This window comes from Nuphar pumila, chromosome 8 (genome assembly GCF_984573655.1).
Source record: "Nuphar pumila chromosome 8, dmNupPumi1.hap1.1, whole genome shotgun sequence".
In the NCBI taxonomy this organism is placed as follows: Eukaryota; Viridiplantae; Streptophyta; class Magnoliopsida; order Nymphaeales; family Nymphaeaceae; genus Nuphar; species Nuphar pumila.
Window position 1 is genome coordinate 22,352,018 of NC_143256.1, and position 22,268 is coordinate 22,374,285.

Below are 22,268 nucleotides of genomic sequence, written 5' to 3' on the forward strand. Positions count from 1 at the left end.
TGAAAAATGATCCAACACAACTTTCTTAACGGCAAAAGTTTGTCCTGTTAGAAGCTCGGCCCTGTAGACAATCACAGATCCTCCCTTACCAATGATATACTTGTCGTTGAAATCCTCTGTTGCCCTTATGATGTCCTCATAAACCAGTCTTCCATCAAAATTCCATATCGAAAACAAATCACCATGATCCATCTGTGTTGTGTGGCTTCCTTCATCCTCAACGCGTGTTCTACAACAGTTTGCATAAATTGCAATGATGACAAATACAAGCACTAGTGCGCTTACAATGGAAACAATTTTGGGCACTAGATGAAATCTTGCTTTCTTTTGATGATTGTCTGTGGAAGAACTGCAAGCGAACATACCTTGTTTAGCTTCTCCACAGAGATGATGGTTTTCTTTAAATGCATCTGGCGAAGCCAGTAAGAATGCGTTGTTGTTTGGTAAAGGACCTTCAAGGTGATTATATGAGAGATCAACCGATATCAAACTGACCATTCCTTCCAAAGATAAGGGGATTAGGCCCGAGAGTCTGTTGTGAGAGAGGTTGAGGTTCATCAGGCTTCTTAGTTTTCCAAGCTGTGCTGGTATTTGTCCACTAAGTGCATTTCCACTAAGGTCTAATGAAATTTGTAGATATGCTAGATTCCCAATTTGAAACGGGATTGTTCCACTTAACCCATTGCCCCTCAGACTCAAAGTAACTAAGCTTGCACAGTTTCCAAGTTGTTCTGGTATGTCATCACTAAGTTTATTCATTGACAAATCAAGCCGTTCTAGCTTAACTAACCTTCCTATTTCAGGCGGTATTTTCTGAGAAAGTCGGTTGTTGCTCAAATTCAGCTTGGATAGCGATCCCATGCCACCTATCTCCCCAAGAATTTCACCATTTAAAAAGTTGAAAGAAAGGGTTAGCACTTGTAGCTGAGTCATATGCACAATTGATGATGGAATTGTGCCAGTTAATTGGTTGCTAGAGATATCCACATAGGTGATATTATGAAATCCTCCTCAACTCGATGACATCTGACCAAAGAATTGGTTGTTATTCAAATCCATATACATTAGGCCTGGAAATGTCCCAAAAGCTTCTGTTATATCACACCTGGTTTGGTTCCTATCTAGTCTGAGCCTCAGCAAACTTTTGCAATCTCTTAAGCCTTTGAGGCCGAGCCCCGAAAACTTATTGTTGAAAGCAGTGAATCTAGACAGCAGCCGGCCTTTGCAGATTTCTGATGGTATGGAGCCTGATAGATGATTATCAAATAATACTAAAACTTGGAGGTTCAAAAGATTTCCTATTTCATGGGGGATAGGTCCATCCAAATTATTTCCTTGAAGGTATAAACTATCAAGCTTGGAAAGATTTCCTATAGAGGAATGTATCTGATCCGTAAGAAAATTGTAACATAAAACTAATTTGGTGAGGCTCTTAAGTTTTCCTATCTCTTCAGGGATGGGTCCAATCAACTTGTTACTATAGAGGTATAAACCCATAAGAGCAGACAGATTTCCTAGAGAAGTAGGTATTGGACCTGTAAGAGAGTTATTGCTCAAGGACAAATTGGCTAGCTCATTCAAGTTTCCTATTTCTGGGGGGATGGACCCGGCTAAATTATTTTTGTCAAGATACAGAATTCTAAGGCTTGACAAATTTCCTATGGATGAGGGGATGGAACCTGTAAGAAAATTGTTGTTCAACTCCAAATCAGTGAGGTTCTTCAAGTTTCCTGTTTCTGAAGGAATGGGCCCGCTAAGCTTGTTGTGTTGAAGGTTCAAAATCTCAAGATTTGTCAAGTTCCCTATAGAGGGAGGAATTGCACCAGTGATCTGATTACCACCCAGCTGAAGGACTCTGAGATTTTTCCAGTACCTGGTAAAGAAGTTTTGAAGCAATTGTCCACCGATCATGTTGTCAGCCATTCGAAGGTCGGAGAAATGAGTGAGGTTCGCCATAGAGTGTGGAAGGATGCCAGATAACTGATTCTCCGAGAGATCGAGGTAGGAGAGAGTGGAGAGGCTGCCAATCTCATTTGGAATCGATCCCAACAGGTTGTTGTTGCTGAGATTGAGACCTGTAAGAGTAGTAGAGAAGATTGACAAGTCGATGGAATTGAGCATACCCTTTAGAGTTGTGTTTGGAAGATTGATCTCGATGATGCTCCTTCCATTGTGATCGCAGACGATCCCAAACCAGTAGCAGGGGTTATTATTGTTAGGTGTAAGAAGGAAGGGAGAGAAAATTCAAAGAAGAAAATGGGTTGTTTTGAGATAGTGGTCTTGATGAGGTGGAATAGTCCCATATTGCTTTTGCTTGAGTTTTCCGAGGGCTTTATAAGCAACTAGTGAACTCATACACTTGTTCCTGAGAACAAGGGAGTGGGATGACCACCACACACACGCGCGCGCGCCCGCCCGCCGGGTTCGGGTTCGGGTTCGGGTAATTGGCCCTTTAGGGCCATATCCAATCAAGACAAAGTATCTTTTTACCCAAAGTTTCTTTGGATTTGGATTCAGTAACGGCTGTTGTTTTCTTTATGTTCTGTGCATATGTTTGTTTATATGCTGCCGTCTGGATTTTGGTATGTTGCGGAAACCGACATGCCTGCACCCTGTTGTTGTTTCTGTCGTCTGTTAATCATGCTATTTACACTATTGTATTTCATGATTTATTTTGTGTTTTAAATCATGATGACGAATGGGAAACTGTGTGATCCGAAAAAATGATCCAACAGTCTTAGAGAAGATTCTAAGCATGTCGTCTTCTTCTGCGTTTGTACCAAAAGTGGACATGTCCGGTATGCCGGAAAAGTTTGCTAGTCAGAACTTCAAGCGTTGGCAGCAACGCATGAAGATCTGGTTCACCACGATAGGGCTGTTGTCCGTTCTGGAAATCGACTGCCCTTCAGTGTCTGATACTGACCCTGACCCTTCTGCAGTCACTGCGGCTGTAGAGTGGAAAGAAAAGGACATTATATGTCGTGGCTGCATATTGTTGGCTTTGTCCAACACATTGTTCGATGTGTACTGTTCTTCGTCTACCACTGCTAAGAGTCTATGGGACCAACTTGACAAAAAGTACAATACCGAAGACCAAGGTCTTGAAAAGTACTCTGTTGCCAAGTTTCTGAAATATCATATGGTAGAAGGCAAGTCGGTCACTGAGCAGGCACACGAGTTTCTGCTACTGCTCCATAGTTTGGCTGAGGCTGAAATAAAACTTCCTGAGAAGTTTCAAGTTATGACCATCGTAGAGAAATTTCCTAAGTCTTGGGTAGACTTCGGTATGTCTCTAAAGCACCGTAGAGGGAAGATTTCCCTAGATTATATTATGATAGCCATTGCCATTGAAGATGAGCATAGGAGCCAGAAACAGATCGTGATGCCAACTGAACCGCCTAAGGCGAACATGATGACCGGAGCTTTTAAGGGCAAAGGACAAAAACCCAAATCTGCAATGAAAAACCAGTTTAAACCTAAGGCCAAAATCCAGAAAAAGGCAAAGAACAAACCTTGCTGGAACTGTGGACAGGTTGGGCACTGGGCTAAGGAATGTCCTTCCAAGAAGGCCAAAGCTCATGGGACCACAGAAGGAACACCTCAAGTCAACATGGTGACTGAGGTCATTGGGACCAGTACTGGGTATGTTTCTGTTAACCCGCAAATCTATCACGTCTATGAGCCAACAGAGTGGTTGGTTGACACTGGGGCTAATGTGCACGTTTGTGCTGATAAGTCTGTCTTTGTCTCATACCAGGCTGCTGCAGACAGATCCGTGACTATGGGCAATTCAACGGCTGCAAAGGTGTTAGGGATTGGACGCGTGGATCTGAAGTTTCCTTCAGGACGAGTTCTATCTTTACACAGAGTGCACCATGTGCCTGTAGTTAGAAGGAACATTCTAAGTGGTTCATGTCTTGTTAGAGAGGGTTATGAATTTAACTTTAAATGTAATAAAGTTGTTATTTTACATTCTGGAACTTTTATTGGCAAGGGATATTTAGATGATGGTTTATTCAAACTTCGTGTTGAACATGTTTGCAGTGATAAATTAGAAAATGATGTTTCTTTTGATTCATTGTCTAATGTTGCATATAATATAGAATCATCTGACTTATGGCATAATAGATTAGGTCATGTGAATTTCAACTCTGTGAAACGCATGATGAACTTGAAAATGATTCCTGAGCATTCCATTGATAAAACTAAAAAATGTGAAATTTGTGTACAAGCAAAACAATATAGGAAACCATTCCATACGATTGTTTGAGATTCTAAAATATTGGATCTGGTGCATACAGATATCTGTGAGTTTAATGGAGTATTAACCAGAAATCATAAAAAGTATTTTATCACTTTTATAGATGATAACACTAAATACTATTATGTGTATCTGCTAAAATCAAAAGATGAAGCTTTTGATAAGTTTCTTAATTTTAAGAATGAAGCAGAAACACAAATTGGTAGAAAACTTAAAAGATTGAGGTCTGATAGAGGAGGAGAATATACCTCTAATAAACTCGATGAATATTGCAAGTCTGTTGTAATAGTTCATGAGTTTACTGCTCCATATTCTCCTCAATCTAATGGGATTGCAAGAAGGAAGAATAGAACCCTAACTGACATGATAAATACTCTACTTGGGAGTTCTGGATTACCTACCTATATGTGGGGGGATGCTCTGAATACGGCTTGTCATATTCTGAATAGAGTACCTCAGAAGCATAAGGATAGTAGCCCTTTTGAATTCTGGAGAAATAGGAAATCTAGCTTAAAATACCTTAAAGTGTGGGGGTGCCTTGCTAAGGTACTTGTCCCAGAACACAATAGAAAAAAGCTGGGTCCTAAAACAGTAGATGATGTCTTTTTGGGTTATGTAGAAAACAACTATGACTACAAGTTCTTAGTAATTAAGTCTGAGATATCTGGCATAGATGTTAACTCTATTGTAGAGCTTCGAGAAGCTACATTCTTTGAGGATGTATTTCCCATGAAAGTTGGTGTACCTCAGAATCTGTCTTCTTTAGATATACCTTCAACTTCTGGTTCCATTCCCGAACATGTGGAAAGGATGACAGATGTGGGGGTAGAACCATCTTGTTCCCATCCTAGACTCGATGAGTCTGAGGAAGTGGTTGAACCTAGAAGGAGCAAGAGACCAAGGATTACCAAGGATTTGGGAAGTGACTTTATCACTTATCTTATCGAAGATGATCCTCCCACTTTCCGAGATGCAATGGCTTCACCTGAAGCAAAGCATTGGAAAGATGTCATCAAGAGTGAAATGGACTCCATTATCTCTAATGGTACTTGGGAACTGGTTCACCTCCCTCGTGGTAGTTCCACAATTGGGTGCAAATGGATCTTTAAGAAGAAGTTGAAACCAGATGGATCCATTGACAAGTACAAGGCGAGACTGGTTGCCAAGGGGTTCAAACAAAAGGAGGGAATAGATTACTTTGATACCTATTCTTCGGTTACCCGGATGACCACTATTAGGGTGCTTATTGCACTGGCTTCTATTTATGATCTCTCGGTCCATCAAATGGACGTGAAGACCACTTTCTTACATGGCGATCTTGAAGAAGAGATTTATATGGATCAACCTGAGGGTTATGTGGCTCCTGGTAATGAAGATAAAGTTTGTAGACTTGTTAAGTCATTATATGAACTTAAACAAGCCCCTAAACAATGGCATGAAAAGTTTGATAATATTATTTTATCATTTGGCTTTGTTGTCAATGAATCTGATAAGTGTGTTTATTGTAAAGTTAAAAGTGATGGTTGTATTATTTTATGCCTGTATGTTAATGACATTCTATTGTTTGGTTCCAATATGGGAATTGTAAATGAGACAAAGTCGTTTCTTAGTAGTAAATTTGATATGAAGGATATGGGTGTTGCAAATGTGATCTCAGGCTTAAAGCTGACTCGTTCAGCTGGAGGGTTAACCATTTCTTAATCTCACTTTGTTGAGAAAGTACTTGTGAAATTTGGCTATAACCAAGAAAGATCTGTAGCAACTCCATATGACCCTTCTATCCCTCTTCATAAGAATACGACTGGCGTTCCTGTGTCTCAATTGAGGTATTTCCAGATTATTGGAAGTTTGATGTATCTTGCAAATTGCACGAGACCGGACATTTCGTTCTCCGTGACAAAATTAAGTAGATACACAAGTTATCCAAATCACACTCATTGGAAGGCATTGGAAAGGGGAATTAGATACCTGAAAGGATCTATATCCTTGAGTTTGCATTACAAAAGATTCCCTGCAGTCCTTGAAGGATACAGTGATGCGAGCTGGATAGCCATGAACTCTGGCAGTTATGGCGTGACAGGGTATGTATTTACCTTGGGTGGCAGAGCAGTCGCCTGGAGATCAGTAAAGCAGACCATCTTGTCTTGGTCTACTTTTGAGGCTGAACTCTGTGCTTTAGATGTCACAGGATTGGAAGCTGAATGGTTAAAGGGACTTCTTGAGGAACTTCCTTTAATGTGCAAGCCAATTCCTGCGATATCTGTGCATTGTGACAATATGGCTACTATTGCAAAGATTAAAAGCACAAAATATAACCAAAAGCATAGGAGACACATCCAAGTCAGAATAAAATTTGTAAGGAAACTGGTGTCTCAGTTAGTGGTTGTTGTGGACTATGTTGGATCCAAAGAGAACACAGCTGATCCACTAACGAAAGGACTAGATAAGTCGTTAGTCCTAAAATCCAGAGAGGGGATGGGACTAAAACCCATCAGTAATTCATCTACAGTAGCAACCCAACCTATCTGAGTGGAGATCCCACAAAGGAGGTTCAATGTAGTATTAACAAGCTGTAGGGTGAACTGGTTAGCACCTTATTTATATGATACTATGTATCTGTGTTTGTTCCCCTGTTTACTCTGGAAAGGTGCTGTAGCTGCAAGTTAATGAAGAGCTAAAACTCTGAATGGGTTCAAAGCCTTCAAGGCGAGATGTTAGCAGTGCATCTTTGGAGAAGCCCACCTATGTGAGTGTGACTGTGTGGCCGCAGTTTAAGGAATTGGGTTATTCCTGAAGTCACTCATGAAACAGGATTCGGGCGCATGGCCATTAACGCGCCGCCCCTAAAGATTACAACCAGAACCTTTATCATGTTGTTGTTGATGGACACTCCTACACCAAAGGTTCAAGTTCAAGACTTCAGTTCACTTCGTTCCTGTGGGGGTAAAGTTAGTCAACTAAGGTAGTGGTTCAAACCAGAAGGTACCATTGCTGAAAACATGATATGTCTTGTTGCAGATTGTCTCATCTTGCATCTTGGTTTCCTCTCGTTTTCATTCTTTGAATTTGTGGGGGAATGTTAGGTGTAAGAAGGAAGGGAGAGAAAATTCAAAGAAGAAAATGGGTTGTTTTGAGATAGTGGTCTTGATGAGGTGGAATAGTCCCATATTGCTTTTGCTTGAGTTTTCTGAGGGCTTTATAAGCAACTAGTGAACTCATACACTTGTTCCTGAGAACAAGGGAGTGGGATGACCACCACACACACACACACACGCGCGCGCGCGCACCCGCCCGCCGCGCCGTGTCGTGTCGTGCCGAGCCGGGCTCGGGCTCGGGCTCGAGCTCGGGTTCAGGTTCGGGTAATTGGCCCTTTAGGGCCATATCCAATCAAGACAATGTATCTTTTTACCCAAAGTTTCTTTGGATTTGGATTCAGTAACGAGTTATGTGAATGGATAACGGGTCACGACTCCTCGGATTTCGTGCTCGTTATGGAACTTCGGATTCCGTAACGGATCTCGTTCTTTCGAAGTCCGTTAACGGATCTCGTTCTTTCGAAGTCCGTTAACGGATCACGTCCCCTCGGATTCCGTAACGGGCTCCTTCCACGTTTCATAACCGTTCGTGGGTTATAAAAGCGTGGTCAGGGGTGGGGTTACGGATATGCTGAGACAAACTTTCTGGGTTCTGAAGAAGAGTTCTGCGATTTCCCATCTCCCTTTTTACTCTCTCTCTCTCTCTTTCCTGTGAGTTATTCCGAAAGGGGTTGTTCTGCAACTGTGGTTCGAAGAGGCTGTTTTCGAAGGACGATTCGCCAGAGTGCACCGTTCGGTTCGTCGTGGCTATTGTATCCTGGGGAAGGATGCTGGACCCTGATCTGCACAGTATGTGGGGGCGAATCTTCTCTAAGGGGAGTACTTTCGTATGCCTTAGCCTATTACATAAACTAAACATGTTCCTGTTGTTTTCTTTATGTTTTGTGCATATGTTTTTTATATGCTGCCGTCTGGATTTTGGTATGTTGCGGAAACCGACATGCCTGCACCCTGTTGTTGTTTCTGTCGTCTGTTAATCATGCTATTTACACTGTTGTATTTCATGATTTATTTCGTGTTTTATATCATGATGACGAATGGGAAACTGTGTGATCCGAAAAATGATCCAACAATTATTCGTGCTAGAGTTTCTGAGCAGAGACCATGAGTTGAGGATGGGATGGTGAGCTTGGAGGCTGTCCCTCCACTTGATGAGCGCTTCTCTTTGTGCTTGCAGCTGTTGTGCATGAGTCACGTCTTTGGACAACATGAGAGTCCATTGCAAAAAGAATGCAGCAAGAAAGAGCATATTCTCTCTTCCCATAACAAGGCCACTGAATAGTCTAGCACACCTCTCTCTCTCTCTCTCTCTCTCTCTCTCTCTCAAGAGAGGGTTTGATTAAACAATGAGGAAGGTGGGAGAGCAAGCGAGTGAATTCATTGGCGGATCTGTATTCAATAAGCCCATCCGGGTGGATCCATATGTATGATGATATCCATTGTCACAAATATTGTTGATATTTTGAATATATCGTTTATTTTATATGTTATTTCTTGAAGGCTTTGAAATATCACAATTTGATTTGTTATTTCTCATTAAACAAGGTAGCAATTTGTTCCAAGTTATTTGTATTTCATTTATATTATTTTGAAAATTATTGAAAATGAATATTGAATTTATAGTTTTATACATTCCATTATCTTTCTGTGGTTTTCCTGAGAAAAACTTTACTGAAGGCATAAAGAGATGCTCAGTCGGCGAGAAATTTTTCCGAGAACCTGATTTTTGGAATTGATCATAGCGTTTTCTAGTCTTGACTGATTCCGAGCTATTTGAGGTTAGCTACTTACCTTATGTTGAACTAGTGATGCCTAGATGGATCAAAGTTCATCTTGACTTCAATCAATGTGTTCTGAGACCTAAACCTATGGCCAACACCTTCTTACTAAGATAAACGACTTTGCAAAAGGACAACAAGAGAATCTTGACTTTGACATGTTTGCAACATGAAAATGACCTGCAATAGTCATTCATTTCCTTCCTCCCGTCCATGAGGTTCGTAGCACACCGTCCCACGTGTTTTGACGCTAATGGAAATGGACAATCAAAATCTGCAATCTTATATTTAAGGACAGAAAGGTGTTCACATGCAGGGTACGGTTTGATCATGAGTAGGATGCCGTGGACGCATGGAACGCCCTATGTTGGATGTTGCACGGTCACCATTCCATGCTCCGTGGAAAGGTCACCATTCCACCCTTCTCCTTGCTATACCAACCAACCAACCCTCTCTCTCTCTCTCTCTCTCCGGTTCAGCAGTGAGGCTGATGATATGAATATAAGCCTAGATCCAGGTTCAGATCCAGCAAGAATACTTCATTTGGTTGGTCTTCACGTTGAGAAGGACTCTTCTAAGGAAGCCCACACATTTAGAAGAGAGCTTCCTTCTAATGGTCGTCCCCTATAAGAGATTCAGTCTGAAGGAGACCAAACCTATAAAGAAGAAGAGTCATGCATCAGAGCAAGTTTGTATTCAGGGAGAGTCCAACTTTTAATATGAGCTCCTTGTGTTTAAGGTGTCCTACTCAATGTAATCTTGAAAATATCTATATAAAAGGAAGGACACCTCCTCTTCTCTGTCGTGTATGTTAGAGAGAAAGGGATGCCGAATAGTGGATGTAGGTCATATTGACTGAACCACTATAAAATTTTGTCTTTTTCTATGTATGTGTGATCCGGTTTGGAAAACGTCCCAGCCTAGCCTGATCATTTACATGGTATCAAAGCATCACTGATTCCTATCGATTTGTGCAGCTGGTACAATTCATTATTGCCCCTAGCAATGGTGTCAAGCTCATCCTTCTTGTGGCCCAATTCAATGGTTTAATGAAATGCGTTCTTATAACGCCCCAAAATTTTAACCCAAATTTTAGGACTATTTTTTTAATGCGTCATTTAATGCGAGGTTTCGTCTAGCCTCATACAATAGAACTTGAGATAAAACCACCAAAAATTAATCCGAAAGGCATTATTTTATTGAACTAAGTTTCAAGAAATCATCTTACGCACAAGCACTCCTAGCAAAGAGGAGCCTCGTAGAACCTAGTTTACGTAAAGAACTACCTTAGCCAAACACGTTGGCAGAAAATAATGTTTTTTTTTAAATGGGTTACAAATCTTAGGCGAGTCACAGGTAATATAAATATACATGGGTATGGTTCTTCATCCTTTACACTTGGATCCACATCCCAATACGAAATTTGGTTCCAATTCAAAGAACCTAATTTTGAAACAATAACAACTAACGTAAGTAACATGCTATACGTCAGAGCATTCAACATTAAGCAAATCAAGTAAGGTTTTACATCCATCAAATGGTTAAAGTTTCAAAATCTAAAATCCTAAGCTCATATGGTCCCTTGGTAAGGGTTTGGTTCACCAACCTTCTATCCTCGCACCCCACCACTATAGCTACTCCTCATCAGCAGAATTGTTAAATAGGAAGTTAGACTCATTGAGTATGGTAGGAATGCAATAACCTCACATGTTTGAAAAGAATTAAAGCATACAACAACACATAATCATATTAAATGAACATGATGCATATATTTGAAAATATATAATCATGCATTAAGTTACATAAGTCGTGTTACATCACATAAACTTACCAACATTTATAATCATGCTTTGTATCACAATATCATAATTTACATACCATGCTCACATGATAGACATGCTATTACATTCTATACATAAGCAATTGCATAATGCTAATCCAAAACATAATGTATGCTTATGCTTAAGTGTTTTAATAATTAAGGGCATATGTTCATCACAATTGTAACAAATAAGGTCTTTGTTTTTCTTTTTACTATACCCACATGTACACATGGACATAAGTGATACAAAAGAGAATACTATGGGTGTTTATTATGCTATGTCTTTTAGATTTCTTGTAGGTCTAACTGCTCACGATAGCCAAAGCATGCAATCATTGACAAAAAAGAAACCCCATAGTGGCGTAGATAACTAGGATGCATCTGATAACTATTGTAGTATGTATGAGATCTATCAACTAGGACATACCGGTAGTCTAGGTCCCCGACCTCCTGAGAACCAAGGACCAGTGAGATGCCTTTACTCTAAAAAAGATATATATATGACTAACATCCATATATATCATGGTCATTCGATGTTGTACAAACTACTCTCTCCAAGGTAAACTAGGTGAATGGATGAATTATTAGGTTTTTTTAATTAAAGGGTGCAATATGTTCCATAACCCATCCACCAATGCTCTGATGCCTTTAAACCAATCTATTAAGTACATTGTCTGTGAAGACAAATCGACTAGTTTTGTGTATATGTATTCATCATGGTGCACTTTTTGTATCTCATGGGTGCATTGACCCACAAAGTTCATCCTTGAGTTATCACATGTATATGCATGTCTTGCACACCTTACAGTACGAACATACATTATATGTTTGTAAGCATTTAGGCACCGTATGATTTTATAAATCACAAGTTTAATTATGACCAATATCATATTCATGCATGTCTTACATGCCTCACAAAATAACATCTTAATATCATGTTCATGCATACCTTTCACGCCTTATAAAAAAACATATAACATTATAATATCATGTTCATGCATGCCATGAATGTCTTATATTACAATAATATGTAACATGTTTTATTCAAACATTAATGATAGCATATACCTCATGTTTATAATGACCATTTCATGTCAAGTGCACCATAACAATATCATCATGTTTTAATTCAACATATCATGATAGTATATAACTCATACTAAGCATCACTCAACATCATGGCTACATATGATGTCATCATGATTAATATATATTCATTATAAACATTAATCAGATTTTTCATAAACATACATGGAGCATGAGAATGTCATTGTATTCTCCATTATTATACACACACAAAGCACTTACACATATCATAAAATTGATCTGTGGTGCTTATTCACAAAGCACTTATTGCATGCTATGTAAAACACTTATTACATGCCACAAAATTGCTTGTAGTGCTACTTCACAATGCACTTATCACATGTCATAAAGTTATTTTTTAATACTTATTCACCAAGTACTTATCACATGTCATAAAAATGAATTTGTAGTGTGCTTATTTACCAAACACTTATCACGTGTCATAGTACTTGTCACATATCATAAAAATGAATTTGTAGTGCTTATTCACCAAGTTTTTAACACATGTCATAAAAATTGATTTGTAGTGCTTATTAAACAAATACTTATCACATGTCATAAAAATTGATTTGTAGTGCTTATTCACCAAACACTTATCACATGTTATACCACTATAAATATAAATATAAATATAAAAATCCAAATTTGTCATAACACAAGCCTTTCATGTACACATAAAATTTCAGATTTGCATAACTTATCTTTATTTCAAATTTGCATATCATAATTGAGTATAAACAATTATTTACAATCTGAATTTGGGAAAATTCCAAAATCCATAATATAAATTATATCTTGAACATGCAAATTAATACTCATATTTAATTAACATCAAATTAAACATGATAATCACTTTAATATGAGATTAGAGTGTAATTTAGGAAAAATCCCAAATTTCAACAATGAAATCAATAATTAATTGCATGAATTAATATTCAAATTATTCAATTAACATGAATTAACATTTCAATCATGCCATTAACATAAAATTAAACATGATAAATACTCTAGTATGAGATTAGAATGTATTTTAGAAAAAATCCTTAATTTCAACAATGGAATCAACAATTAATTGCATGAATTGATATTCTAATTATACAATTAACATAAATTAATGTTCCAATTATGTAATTAACATAAAATAAAACATGATAAATACTCTAATATAAGATTAGAGTATAATTTAAGGAAAACCCAAAATTCTAATACATGAATCAATTATGATTTGCATGAATTAACATTCCAATATGCTATTAAAATTCAAGTAAGCATGATCCAACACGAATGCAAATTAGGAAAAACCCTCAATTTCAACACATGAATTAATTATGATTTGCATGAATTAACATTTTAATATGTTATTATAATTCAATTAAGCATGATTCAATGCCCTAACAAATGATTAAAGTACAAATTAGAGAAAACCTATAATTTCAACACATGAATTAATTAGGAATTACATGAATTAACATTCCAATGTGCTATTAAAATTCAATTAAGCATGATTCAACACTCTAATAAGTGATTAGAGTGTAAATTAAGGAAAACCCTTAATTTTAATAAATGAATCAATTATAATTTGCATGAATTGTGATTTCAACATATTATTTTAATTCAATTAAGCATAATTCAACACTCTAACAAGTGATTAAAGTGCAAATTAAGAAAACCCCTCAATTTCAACATTGAAATCAATTATGATTTGCATGAATTTCTATTCTAACATGCAATTACAATTCAATTAACCATAATACAATATTCTAAAATGAAATTTGAGTACAAATTAGGCAAAAACCTCAAATCTAACATAAGAATTGAATGTCAATTGCATGAATTAGTAATCTAACATGCATTTAAAATTTAATTAAACATGGATCACTACTCTAATATAGAATTAGACTGTGAATTAGGAAAAATCCTCAAATTCTACACATGAATTAAATCTAATTTGCATGAATTACTAATCTAACATGCAATTAAAATTCTATTAGGCATACTACATTATTCTATCATGCAATTAAACTATAAAAACCTTTAAATTATTATACTATAACATGTTTAAATTCTCTACATACATATAAGGATCAAGACTCTTACCTTTTTTATAAGATGAATCCTCATAAAAACCTAGGAAGGATTTTCAAAAAATAAATAAAATAGAGAGAAAGGGTCTCCTCCTTCAAAATCGGCAAGGGGAGGGAGAGAGTTCCTAGTTCTTCTTCTTAAAAAGGGAGCCTCCAAAACCATCCTGGGGTGGTCTCCTATTCTTTCCTCTAAAACTGACCCAAGGGAGGAGAGAGAGAGAGACTCCAAAATCGTAAAGGGGCTTGAGAGAGAGTGTGTGTGACTCTACATCTAAAAATGAGATGAGAAGAGTAAAGAATTATGGAGTTATTTATAGTCCAAAGTGGTTGGTAGAGGTGCTTAGAATTTTGACAAGTGGAGGGTTGAGATGAAATTGGTTATTAAGCTTCCTTCTCTTTTTGACAAGTGAAGGATTGAGATGGATTGGCATTAGATGGCTAGGATCAAGCCACATGAAAATCAAGAAGCTTCCCTTCTTAACTCCCTCCTTTGTTTTAAGCTTGACACTTTTCCTACTTAACTCCCTCCTTGGCTTATGGCTTGCCATGTATTCTATTTGGTTCATTATTACTAACCTTGTAATACTTGCAATTTTTTTGAAATTTTTAATATATAAAGAAAATTATTCTGGTAATTATTTAAGATTAAATCATATTTAATTATTAATTTTTAGTAATTAGTAATTTTTAATCAAGTATATTATCAATTAATCATTGGTAATATTTAATTTATCAAATATTAATTAACGTGGGTCAAGGCTGGATCCAATTGATGGACCCAACCCAACCCAACCTAAAGCCCCCCATGGTTTTCACCCCTTATTTTTTTTCTCTCTCTTGCCTATAAAATGACTCTCAGTCACTCACTCTCTCTTTCATATCTCACTCTCTCATCTCTCTCTGCCACTCTTGTCTCCTCTCTTAAAAGAGCCACCATCGACGACTCCCACTGGTCCTCAAGGAGCAATCACACAAACAAATAAGAATGAAGAAAAGAGGAATCTCTTACTAATATTTATTAAGAAATATGTAAACTAAGTACATCTACTTATAGGATTTACAAGGGGCAAGACAGTAAAAATACAAACAAAGTCTCACCCTATATGGGATTCTAGAGGGGACATCCAACTAGAGTCCTAACCTGGATAGGATTCTAGGTTGGACAAGTTTCCCTGGAATGGATCCTAGGGTTAGAGCAGCTCCCTAAGATCAGATTCTGACTAGGGAGGATCCAGGGTTGTGGCGGATGCTCTGGGTTAAACCTAGAGCAGGAAAGAGACCATAAGCGACTCCTTCTGTGCCAAGATATTATGCCTTGTTTATCATGTTTTGATTGTTTGTAGGCATGTGATCGGTAGCCCAAGTGTCTAAATACTGAGAGTTGTCCTGTATACTATTTAGACTCATCACTGCAAATGCTTTGGGAATATCATAGCACATATAGTTGTATGATTTTTGCGTCCACAGAAATGACATGAAATGTTCATCCTTTTGGCCACCCTCACATTGAGGTGTACTTGACTATCCATAATTATTTCCTGCACCAAAATTTTGAAAACTTTAAAGAAGGGGTTAAATTGATCTGCCCCTCTCCCATGCCACTGCAGCCACCACGACCTCGACTACACCCCCTTTTGAGAAAAGGTGGTGGCAGATGTCCCATCTGCTGGGAGGATTTGGCATTAAGCATCTAAAGTCATTTTTCTTGATTGAGCAATAGATCAAAGATTTAAGGGAATCCAGAGAGCTTATTGAAAGTTGAAGTGTTTGTTATTGTAATAAAGCTATTATAATCACATGTTTGCTCATTCAGAGTGTATTAAACTAGATATCCATCAGAGACAGGTTCATCAAAAACACATAATGAGTCTGCAAGGAACTTAACATGGTTTAAGTATTCTACCATGTCCTTTCCTTCTTTTTTCATGCTTTGAAGGTCATGCTTTAGCTCAAGGATCCTCACACTTGAATGTGAAGCATAGGACTACTCTAATATAATCCACGCCTCTGGCAAATGTGACACAAATAATTTATCTCAGTACAACCTCTATAACAATGGCATTAATCCAACTCAAAGCGAGTTGGTCAACACACTTTCATGCAACAAAATTAAGATTTGGTTTTAGTTCTTGATCTTCTTAAACAAAAGAAGTAGGCGCAGGATGGGAACCATCTATGTACTTTATAATGTTCTGACTATACATGACATATTCTATCTAAGAGTGCCACAACAAGTAATTGTCCGAGTTTCACATACATAAGGAGGGGAACTATAAAATCCAAGAATTTTTTGTGTTTTTTTCATGATTATCAAATAAATAAAAATGAAATTGTCACCTCAATATAGTTTGTAATTTTAATATAGACTTAGATTGCATTTAAATTGATGAATTTTAAATTAACTAGGCAATTAATCACTAATCCTTAATTAAACTAGCATTTAATTTACTAATATTAATTCAGTAAATATATAATCAAGATTATATTTAAGATGTCCATTAATTGGGAATTTCGATAGCAATTAAATAATGAGTTAGTAATTAAAATTATTTTTAAATCAATTAGAGTTTTAAAGCAATTATTGAAATGGGTTTTATAGGGATAGGTTGGATCGACCTACATGGGTACGACCCACTTAGATCCATCTAGAAGGCCTAGAGGTAGTGCATTTCCCAAAAGACATGTGGTTGGCCATGTGGCCATGTAGTCAAGCAAGTGGCAAGTCATATGGAAAGTCAAGAGCCAAGTAGGTATGTTAGTGAAAAAAATCCTTGTGGGACATGTGGCAAGCTAAGAGCTAGTTAGAAACCATGTGGAACATGTGGCAAGTTAAGAGCTAAATAGAAACCATGTGGGATATATGACAAGCTTAGAGCTAAGTAGTAGCCACGTAGGACATGTGGCAATCCAAGAGATAAATAGGAGCCATGTGCGACATGTGGGAAGTCAAGAGCTAAGTAGGTAAGTTAGTGTTAAAATCTATATGGGATATATGACAAGTTAAGAGCTAAGTAGTAGCCATGTGGGACATGTGATAAGCTAAGAGCTAAGTAGTAGCCATATGGGAATGTGGCAAGCTAAGCGCTAAGGAAGTTAAAATTAGGAGTCATGTGGGACATGTGTCAAGCTAAGAGCTAAGGTTAGAATTAGGGACACATGACAAGCTTAGAGCTAAGGAGGTTAGTAGTGAAGAACCAAGTAAAACACATGGCAAGCTTAGAGCTAAGGAAGTTAGTAATGTAGAACCAAGTAGGACACATGGCAAGCTTAGAGCTAAGGAGATTTGTAACACCCCGATATTTGTAACCCATAAAACACGTGAAAAAAAATTGTATTAAAATCTTTAGCGGAAACCTTTTTAACTTGGATTTAAATCCTTAGGCGAGTTACATTCTACACAATAACAATAAGACTGAATTTAAATGTAGATAACATTACTTATTTAAAATAGTAACATGTTTCCAAATTTAACTCTCGAAAAAAGAAAATGATTGGCTCTTAATGTCACTGCAGCATCCTGCATCTACTCTACAACTATACATCATACTTCACCTAAAATCCCATAAAAAGGGTCAGACTCGTAAAAGCCTAGTGGATTTACATCAGAATGCACAGTGATTGTACAAAGCTAATACATATGTCACATTAATGATAACATAATTTATTTAATCAAATATCCATGATAAAAATCAATTAGACAATCATAATACATTCATTTGCAAAGTGACCAAATAGGCATGGTGTATCATTCACCAATACGTTAACATATCCATTCTAATTATAACCTCATATTATAATTTATAATCAATAAGGGTATGATCCTCATCTTTTAATTTTAGCATGTAATCATGCTACAACAATTGAAGTAAAGTCAAATCTATAGTTTTACAACTGACTATCTTAACAAGATCATGTGATCATCACAATCCACCATAACCATTACCTTTAACATGTTCATCCTCATAGAGATTTACCACATCTTTAAAATAAGTCCTCCACTGAATTACTTGGTCTTGGACATGCACATCCTCACAAAGAATTACTACTCTAGTCAAATTACCACCTAGATTATTTTGAGAGGGTCTGACCAACCTAGGCATTTGACAATTGTCTCAAGACATGTTTGCCTTGTGTGCTGGAGCCCCATGCCTACCCAGTCGTGTGCACATTCGGCATGACTGGAATTATTTATCGTACTTCTTCAATGCATGTTTTGTCAGAGGTCGTGTTCCTGTAGGACTGGTCCCAATGACCAAAACAACCCTCATTATTCTAAACTCATACAGTGGTTGTCTCTCGAGGATGTGTCTTTTAAGAAGTGAGATAAAAAAGAAAAATTGTGAAAGCCCAAAATCCTGATGAAAGTTATCCTAAGAAAAAGAAACTAGTGATGAAGCCGAGATGTCTAAATCATTGTTTGTGAAAATAGAGTTATTAAAGGCAAATCATGAGAGTACATAATTTGAGGCTCAAAGCATTGAACCATATAGGATTTTCCTAGATGACGAACTCATTGAGTTCAAAGAATGGGACTGGGTCACCTCCTACTTGACCTTGCTTCTCAACTTTCTTTGGTCGGTCCCAGGGAATCCCTAGTCACTAACCTAAGGTGAACTCCAACTAGTAGCCAAACCAGTCAAGGGATCGTCATAGTTAAAAGTCCTAGAGAAGCAAAAAACATAATGCTTAAAGTGAGAAAAAGTCTTAGAAAACAGAAGAGCCAATGTGGCCATGCGTGAATAAATCAGAAAGGACCAAAAGAGGTCAGGCGTGAAAAGGTAGAAAATTTATGAAAAAAATCGTATGCAATGGGGAGATCAATAGCTGAGGGAAAACCATATAAAGGTAAAATGGATTAGAGTGATCCTGGGTTGGTCTCTAGTATTCTCTTATCTAAGGGCACAAAGAAGATCCCTGAGGTATTTTCCCTATTTGGCAACAAATAGAACTCTAATCTCTGAAAGAACCAAGTGTGGCAACTAATACCATGGATATTCAATTATGAATCCCCATGACTAGTCATCCCTTGACCCTAGTCTGAGACTCAGTAAGGAGGATAACAGTGGCAGCTAAGCTGAGTTTGGTTCAAGTCAGATCTGACCCAGGCCGATTTAGACTAGTCCTAATCCGAGTTTGGTTTAGGTCGGGTCTGAACCACTGGCCTATTCAAGACCAGACCTGAACGCGGCTTTGGTTCAGATAGATTTCAACCGAGGTTGGTTCATATTGGGTCTGAACTAGGCGTGGTTCAGACCAAATATGGACCTAGCTGAGTCCATATTTGATCGGAACTAGCAAGCCTGTTTGGGCGTGATCTTAACGAAAAAAAAAACATTTGAAAAGGAAAAAAATGTGTATACGTGTACCCGCAACTTGAAGTTATTTATATGTGCAAAAACTTTTGAAAATGTTATATCCATGTATACAGTTTGTGCTATATATATATATGATGAATGCATGCCATGAGCTAATGTATGCATGATTAAATATGCAATGAAATGTAAATGCATGCAATAAGCTAATGTATGCATGGTTAAATATGTAATGTGATGTAAATGCATGCAATAGTGAACGTATGATGCAAAAATGCATGACTAAAAGCGCTATATGATGTAAATGTATGCAATGAACTAATGTATGAAGTACATACATGATTAAGTATGCAATAAGTAAGTTGAAAATGGCTGACTAAATACACACTACGATGTGAATGCATGCAATGAGCTCATGTATGGTGCAAATGCATGACTAGGCATGTCATATGATGCAAATGCATGACTAAGTACTCAATACAGTGGAAATGCATGAGATGATATGATGTATGATATAATTGCATGCAATGAAATGTTGTATGACCTAAATGCAATTTAGCAATGAGATTGAATGTGAGACATGTTATTTTTTAGGTTCTATGTATGTTTGAACCATGCTTGCACTATGATTTGCCTATATTTGAGTTTATAGTTAAAGGGACCTTTGTAGTGTCAATGACATACTTGTGTGGATGTTTATATGATTTCATGTGATGTTGTTATGCATGTGAGCCATGTCATTCATCTGTTAGCTCAGGTATGTGCTTGGTCTGTTGAGAACCCAGGAGGTGTGCAAGGGCATATTGCATTACATGCATATATCTACACCTTGAATAATTGCAATCACTGGATTAGGTTGATTAGCACGCATGGGGAGCTGTCACACTTGCACATCTATATGCAAGTTTGAATGAATGCATGAATGGCAGAAAAAATTTATTAGATTTTTGGTATTATTCAAGGTATTCATTCTTTTATTTTTCATTAACTTTTGATTTATATTTGAACATTATATAGAAATTGTTGATGTACTTGTGTGTTAATTAATCCTTGTATTGATCCTTGGAGGTTTGAATATGGGAGCACATATCCATTGAAAGGCCCTTAAAACATAAGTTTTTTTCATGAATTTCTTTGTATTGCAATATAGAGACATGTTCATAAAGATGAGGGTACAAATAAACGAAGAGAGTTGGGTCGTCATGTCAGCAGGGAAGCTAGCAATACGAAATTGTGCAAGATTACCATGACACATGTAAGTATTCTTGAAACAATTTCTTACTTTTTTTGTTATAATGCGAAATAGGATAAACTATGAATGAAATGTTATCGTCAGTAACGTGGTGCCCCTATATGGACACACTGGATGATGATAACCAAGATGTAGTTGTGAAATCAAAGGGTCTCGTGAGGAAGGATATTTGGTTGCATAACATGAATGAAGTTGAGTGTCAGCTAGCTAGTCGAGTGGTCCGACAATTTGGTTATGTTCAATAGCAACCACCTGATCGCCCTGGTATAGTAAGCAAAACCATCCATGGGATGTACAAGGATAGAAACAAGGATTGCCTGATGTTGTTTGAATTTGAACTTGAAGACTAGTATGACAATGGGAAAGACATCGACACCATGGTACTTGATGACAAGGAAGTTAAGGTCTAGAGTGAGGAGAAAGTTGAGGCAAGGAATCCAAACATTCTTGTAGAGATGGCCCTTTTAAGGAAAGAAAACCAAAGGTTAATGAAGTTGCTTAAAGAAAATGACGTTGTAATAATAGGTCAAATTGCCCTTATAAAAAACATGGAGAAGATCAATAATGAGTTGAGGTCACGCTTAAAGGAGTGAGTTTGAAGTTGTAATTAATTTTTTGGATTATATTGGACTCTTATGTACATTTTTGTATATGAAGTTGCAATTAAATTGTTGGATTATTTTGGACTATTGTGTATATTTTTGTATAATAATTCATGTAATAATTGCTGAATTATGTGTAAAATTATTGTAATAATTGCTCTCATGGACTATTTTTAATTATATATGTTTGGTTATTTGAATTGAAGTGCAGTTTCTATAATAAAAGAAAAACCTAAAATTTAAATTGAAGTTTGAAGTGTTATATAATAGCAGAGTTTGAAGTGTTCTATAATAGCAGAGTTTGAAGTTTGTTTGAAGTGTTATATTTTCTTTAATAATTGAAGTATTCTATAATAATCGAAGAGTAGTTTTTGTAAGAATAGGGAAATTTGCACGATTCTATGCGAATTTCCCAAGAATTGAACAACTTTCCATATAACTATGCAAAAAAATTATGCAAATTCGCATGATTTCATGGACATTTCCTTCTAATTGAGCGATTTTTTATCAAACTATACAAAAGTTTTATGCAAATTCGTACAATTTCATGCATTTTTCCTACTAATAGAGTAAATTTTTATGAAACTATGCAAAAGTTTTAAGAAAAATTGCATGATTCTATGCATATTTTCCTTAAATTGATCAAATTTCCATCCAATTATGCGAAAGTTCTATGCAAATTTGCACTAGTCCATACACATTTCCTTCTAATTATGTGATTTTTTATAAAACTATGTAAAATTTCTATGCAAATTTGTACTGGACCATGCATATTTCTTTCTAATTTTGCAAATTTCTTCAAACTATGCAAAAATTTTTGTATTTGCTTGTTTAACAATTTTACTGTTACTTAACAGAGCCATTTAACAAACATTTGAAATTTACAGAACAAGATAATTAAGAATAAACTTTACATCCAAATTCATCATTTGAAATAGAAAATCTGAAATTTACAAATAAAATTGATGCATAAACA

The 22,268-nt window shown here is 36.8% G+C and overlaps 1 pseudogene; it reads right to left on the reverse strand.

The window, feature by feature from the left end:
* Positions 1-22,268, reverse strand: part of LOC149829780 (uncharacterized) — a 45,082-nt pseudogene that overhangs the window by 13,666 nt on the left and 9,148 nt on the right.